The sequence below is a fragment of the Sapajus apella genome, unplaced genomic scaffold (assembly GCF_009761245.1).
Source record: "Sapajus apella isolate SASKATOON/1434 unplaced genomic scaffold, GSC_monkey_1.0 scaffold68, whole genome shotgun sequence".
NCBI classification, from domain to species: domain Eukaryota; kingdom Metazoa; phylum Chordata; class Mammalia; order Primates; family Cebidae; genus Sapajus; species Sapajus apella.
The window spans coordinates 6,667,476-6,674,027 of record NW_022437008.1 but is presented as its reverse complement, the minus strand read 5'-3'; positions in this window follow the sequence as shown (position 1 = coordinate 6,674,027).

Here is a 6,552-nt window from a genome sequence, read left to right as displayed (position 1 = left end):
AGAGCTTTGTCTTTTTTTTTTGAGACCGAGTCTCACTCAGTCCCCCACTGCTGGAGTACAGTGGCATGATCTTGGCTCACTACAACCTCTGCCTCAAAGGTTAAAGCAATTCTCCTGCCTCAGCCTCCCAAGTAGCTGGGATTACAGGAGCACACTACCACACTAGGCTAATTTTTGTATTTTTACTAGAGATGGGGTTTCACCCTGTTGGCCAGGCTGGTTTCAAACTCCTGGTCCCAAGCAATCCACCCACCTCGGCTTCCCAAAGTGCTGGGATTACAGGTGTGAGCCACCACACCCAGCCAGCTTTGTCCTTTGATAACCACTGTTTCTTCAGGGACTGTTACAGATTAGGTGCTCAACAATGTTTGTTGACTGACTGATGGAATAGTTGGGTTTTAAGTCCACATTTGATCCAGGCTCTGCCCCATCTTTCTCCTTTAAGGAGTTGTCCTTACTTACTTAGTCCATTTTGTGTTGCTATAAAGGAATACCTGAGACTGGAAAATTTATAAAGAAAAGAGGTTTATTTGGCTCATAGTTCTACAGACTGTAGAAGAAGCATGGTGCTGGCATCTGCTTCCAGTGAGGCCACAGGGTGCTTCTAATCATGGCAGAAGGAGAAGGGGAGCTGTGTGTCAAGTGATGAGAGAAGGAACGAAAGAGAGAAGGTGCCAGGCTCTTTTTAACAATCAGATTTCACGGTAACTAATAGAGTGAGAAGTCACTCATTACCAAGTCATTCATGAGAGATTCATGCCCACTTATTGTCTTACCCACTCTGATGGCTTCCAAAGCTTCTGCTGTGTCCTGGATCAGCCTGCCTGGACCCCCGCAGGAGATGCAAATTCAACCCACTGCTGACTCAGCACTGTCTCTTGGCCCCTGCTCTTGTCACCAGGTTTCTCCCCCAAGTACTTGCCCAAGTCAGAAACAGTAACCTGAAGCAGCTGCGATTTTTTTTTTTTTTTTTTTTTTCTTTTTTGAGACAGGGTCTTGCTCTGTCATCCAGGCTGGAGTGTAGTGGCATAATCACAGTTCACTGCAGCCTCAACTCTCCAAGCCCAAGTAATCCTCCCACCTCAGCCTCCCAAGTAGCTGGGGCCACAGGCCCATACTGCCACACCTGGCTAATTTTTGCTTTTGTAGAAATGGGGTCATCCTATGTTGCCCAGGCTGGTCTTGAACTCCTGGGCTCAAGCAATCCTCCCACCCCAGCCTCCCAAAGTGCTGGGATGACATACATGAGCCACCGTGCCTGGTCTCAGATGCATTTTGTGTCCCCCGCTTCCTGTCCTTTCGAGGGACAATTTGGAGGTATGTTTCACATGAGGCTCCCTGCAGGGCTGCAGGCTCCAGCTCAATCACCCAGGGATCTCTTCCCTGCCTTTACAGGGATCTCTTCCCTGCCTTGCTCTCTCAGTGTCCTCTCTATGGGTTCCCCTCCAGCACCTGTGGCTGAGTCTCAGGCTCACTTTCCAGGGCACCCAATGTGATGTCCCCCTAAATGCTTCCTTCACCAAGCACAACCAGTGGTCCCCAGTCTGGTGGATTCCACTCCTAGGTCTCTCTGGCACTGTCTGAATCCATTTTCTATGTCTGCTATAAGTGATTACCGCCAACTCGGTGGCTTAAGACAGCAGAAATTGACTTTCTCACTGTTCTGGAGGCCAAAATTCAGTATCCGTGGGCCAGAATCAACACGTTGGCAGGCTCTGGAGGAGAATTTGCTCCGTGCCTTTTCCAGTTCCGTACTCCTTGGCTGGTGGCAACCTCACTCCTATCTTTGCTTCCATGGTTCACGTCACCGTCACCGTCTCCTCTTCTGTCTGCATCAAATCTCCCTCTGCCTCCTTAGAAGGATATGCGTGGTTGCATTTAGCACCCATCTGCATAATTCAGGAGATGCTCCCCATTTCAACAGCCTTAACTTTATCTCATCTGCAAAGTCCTTTTTTGTTTTTGGAGACTCAATCTCACTCCATCACCCAGGCTGGAGTGCAGTGGCGCTTTCTTGGCTCACTGTAACTTCTGCCTCCCCACTTCAAGCAATTCTCCTGCCTGCCTCAGTCTCTCAAGTAACTGGGATTATAGGCACGCAAAACTACACCAGACTAACTTTTGTAATTTTAGTAGGGACAGAGTTTCACCATGTTGGCCAGCTGGTCTCCAACTCCTGACCTCAAGTGATCTACCCGCCTTGGCCTTCCAAAGTGCTGGGATTACAGGCATGAGCCACTGTGCCTGGCTTTTTTTTTTTTTTTTTTTCCTATATAAGGTAACCTTCATAGATTCCAGGAATTAGGACCTGATATCTTTGGGAGGCATTATTCAGATGCCACATGTCCCACCATCACTTCTCTGCCCCCAACTATCGTGAATAAACTGCTGTTTGGCCCCATCAAGTCCCCAGCTATAATCAGAGACATCTTTCTGAAGGCAAATCTGCTCCAGCAGCTCTACACTCAAAGCCCTCGCCTGGCTTTCTGCTGCCTGCAGGACATGGAGCCCACCCCCAAGGCCCCACTCCCTCTGCAGCAGCCTCTCACACCACAGCTCCCCAGTGCCTCGAGGGGCTGGGAAGGCTCTGCTGCCCCATGCAGGGCTCCAGCCAACTGCAATCAGGTGGGAATGCAGATGCCAGAGTTTTACGAGAACCCAGAAATCCAGGTTTGGTTGGCTTTTTGTTTGTGTGTGAAAATTCTCTGTATTTATATGTTGACAGCTAATTAAAGAAGAAAATGTGACACAGCACAGGCCACACAAAGCAGTCTTCCAGCTACTCCTTTACGACCTCTGCAGGAGCGTGTGGCTCCCTTCCGTCTGCCCGCTCTTGCCTCTTGCTAGAATCAACCCCTGGCCCTGTCCCCTACTCCCTAATATGTCCCTTGCCTAATGAGCCCTAGCTCTCCCTTGTCCTCTGCGTGGATGCCACCTTCCTAAAGACTGACCAAGATACTCTCATGGGCTGACTCCCATCCTGACTCACATCACCCTGCAGAGATGGTGCCTACCCAGGGTCTCTGTCTCCCACAGGACCAGGAGCACCTGCAGGGCAAGGATCTATGCTCCCAGAACCTGGTGCATAGAGTGTGCTCAACAGATATTTGCAGAATTACGAATATAGTTCTCTCCCTTAGGAAAACACCAAACATTTTATTTTCAGGATGTAGCCATAAAGCCGCCAAATTTGGAAGCAAAAACATGAGTTAAAGTTGTTTTGAGATGAGTCCTTAAACTTAGACTTAAGAACTGTTTGCTAGTCTTGCAAAAGACCAATAGGAAAGATAAGAGGCTGCTTGCATTTTAAACCAATTGTCAGAGTTTGCTGCCAGCACTTGGACGACCCACCAAGCCTTCCGTGGTTTGGATATCTGCATCTGTTTGCACTTCCCTGCATATCCCCACAAAAAATCGTCCAGCAGCACCATTGCTCTTGGGCTCTTGGGTTGACACACCCTTATCCAGGCTGGAGTGCAGTGGCATGATCTCGGCTCACTGCAACTTCTGCCTCCCAGGTTCAAGTGATTTTCCTGGCTCAGCTCCCCAAGTAGCTGGGAAGACAGGCACATGCCACCATGCTTGGCTAATTTACATATTTTTAGTAGAGGTGGGGTTTCACCATGTTGGCCAGGCTGGTCTCAAACTTCTCATATCAAGTGATCTGCCTGCCTCAGCCTCACAAAATGCTGTGATTACAGGTGTGAGGCACTGCCTCAGCCATCAGTTGCTATTTTAATACTGCTTTTATTTCACTGGGTTTTTTTTTTTTTCTTTCACCTCTTCACTTTCTTGTAACTATTGCTACCAAAGAAAATTACTTGCTAAAGAAACACAGCCTGGCACCAAGGCAGTCTTTAAATGCAGGGAGACTCAGGTTTTAAGCCGAGCACCAATCCCCTGGAGAGGCCCCAGCCACATGACCCTTCTGGAGGCTCTTCTCTGAGGAGCACTGGGGCTGTGAGCGATCATGTCAGTGCTCAGCACGCTGCCTGGCTTACATAGGTGACGGCTGAATGAGGATCTCAAAGGATTAGAGACCTTCCAAAACTCATGTTGAAATGTGATCCCCAGTGGTGGAGGTGGGGCCTGGAGGGAGGTGTTTGGGTCATGGGGGCAGATCCCTCATGAATAGACTAATGCCCTCCCAAAGGGGTGAGCGAGTTCTCACTCTTCTTTGTTCCTAAGAGAGTTGGGATCATTTGGAGTCAGGAGTTTGAGACCAGCCTGGCCAACATGGCAAAACCCCATCTCTACTAAAAATACAAAAATCATCTGAGCATGGTGGCAGGCACCTGTCATCCCAGCTACTCAGGAAACTACTTTTTTTTCCTTCCTCTACTGAGGCAGGAGAATCACTTGAACACAGAAGGCAGAGATCGCAGTGAGCCAAGATTGCGCCATTGCACTCCAGCCTGGGCAACACAGTGAGACTCCATCTCAAAATAAATAAATAAAGCCTAGCATCTTTCCCCTCCTCTCTCCCTCCTTCTCCTGTCCTATGATCTCTGCCTGCCAGCTCCTGGGTCATGGGGTAACCTTCCTGACCACCATGACCCTCCTGGATACTGAAGGTCAAATATCCACCATGGATGGAAGCTTCTTAAAGGCCTCACCAGAAGCAAATGCTGGCATGAGGCTGCAGAACAGTGAGCCAAATAAACCTCTTTTTCTTTCTTTCTTTCTTTTTTAAGAGACTGTCTTGCTCTGTTGCCCCAGCTGGACTATAGTAGTGTGATCATAGCTCACTGTAGCTTCCACCTCTTGGGCTCAAGCAAGCAATCCTCCTGCCTCAGCCTCCCAACTAGGTGAGCCGACAGATGTGCACCACCATGCTCAGCTAATTTTGTTTTTACTTTTGTAGAGATGGGGGTCTTGCTATGTTGCCCAGGCTGGTCTCAAATTCCTAGCCTCAAGTGATCCTCCTGACTTGGCCTCGAAAAGTGCTGGGATTACAGGCATGAGCCACCACGCCCAGCTCTCTTTTCTTTAAAAATGACCCAAACTCAGATATTTGTTTATAGCAACATAAACAGACTAAGACAGTAGATTACATCCAAGCTACTTTTCTAACTGAAAACAGCAAAGCTTAATGCTGGTTGTGACCACCATGGAGACAGAGTAGAGCGCTGACCTCTCTCGCTCTTTCCCAGGGAGAAGAGACTAAGCAGATTATTTGAGGGCTGCTGGCATCTGCTAAGTCAATATTTAGACATCGTGTTGAGCCTCTCTCTGTGATCTGGAAAGCTCCCTCCACAGACAGGACTTGTCTGAAAAGGAGAAGGTGGTTTCACTCCCATGGAGGTGCCTCAGGGGTCCCTGAATTAGAAAGGGGCCTGGCTCTGTGTCCCCTGGCAGCTTCTTCCTCATGCCTGGTACAAGCTGGACCAGTCACCATAACAAAGAGGGATTTTCTTTTAAAAAAAAAAAAAAAAAAAAAGGTGGGAGACACACCATATGAAATTGATAGGGGTGCCACAGTTTGCAAATGTCATTTCACAACCACTTTAGAAGAAGCAGTGTGTTCTGGTGGTAATGAATTCATCATCGGATCCAGCACCACTTGGACGGTGGGTGGGAATGTGGCTGGATTTTCCATTTCCATGGCTGTAAACCAGTAAGCTGTGAAGCAGGAAGTCTCACATAGCTACAAGATGCAACTGCTAGACTCTAGAATAGAAGGGTATTAATTCACTATTATGCTGTCTCCTGAGCTGGAAGCTTCCTTGTGGATAGCCCTCACATCTTACCACTCAGAGGCCTCAGAATATCCCCTCAGGCTGTGCTGGTTCAGGCGCTGGTGAGATCTTGCCTGGCTGGTACAATAGCCTCTACCATCGCATTGCACAAAACCTTAGAAAATAATGTGAAAAGCGCCCCTGGCATTGTACAGCTGCAGTCAGCAGAAGTCTCCTGTATAAATTCAAATCCAAACCTGTTTATATTTGGCCCTAAATGCTACAGTCCTCATTGCCCTGGGCCCTACTGCACACCCTCCAGGCTCATTCTCTGGGTCAGAACCTTAGTGAGTCCTTGCAGTCCCTGAACACACCATGTACATTCACCTGGCCTTGCTCTTGAACTTGCTGCTCTTTGTCCAAAGAACCCTTGCCCTCCATTCTGGTCTAATAATCCCCTATTCCTCTTGTAAAACTCAACGCCAGTGCCACGTTTCTTCACAATGCCCCTGCTCCTGGCTGCTGTTTTAACACTTAAGAATGAGCTCTCTACCTCTGCAAATATGTATTGCTTCTGCCTGGCTCTTGCAAGCTTCTTACAGGCAGGAGATAGTCTTTTTCATCTTTATATTACTGGTTATTTGCACTGACTCTAGCAAAGGGCAGGTGCCAGCTCACATCGGAGGAGCTGAATGAGGTGTCTGGAAGTGCTGCATGAGAGCCTGTGGTTACAACCTGGATCTTCAATAAATTCTCAAGGTCGAATGGGTTGAGGCTCTAACAGAGGTGGCTGCTTTTTCCTGTAAGATTCCTGGTAGGTCCATCTCTATCCACCATCACCCTCCCCCTTTTTTTTTTTTTTTTTTTTTTTTGA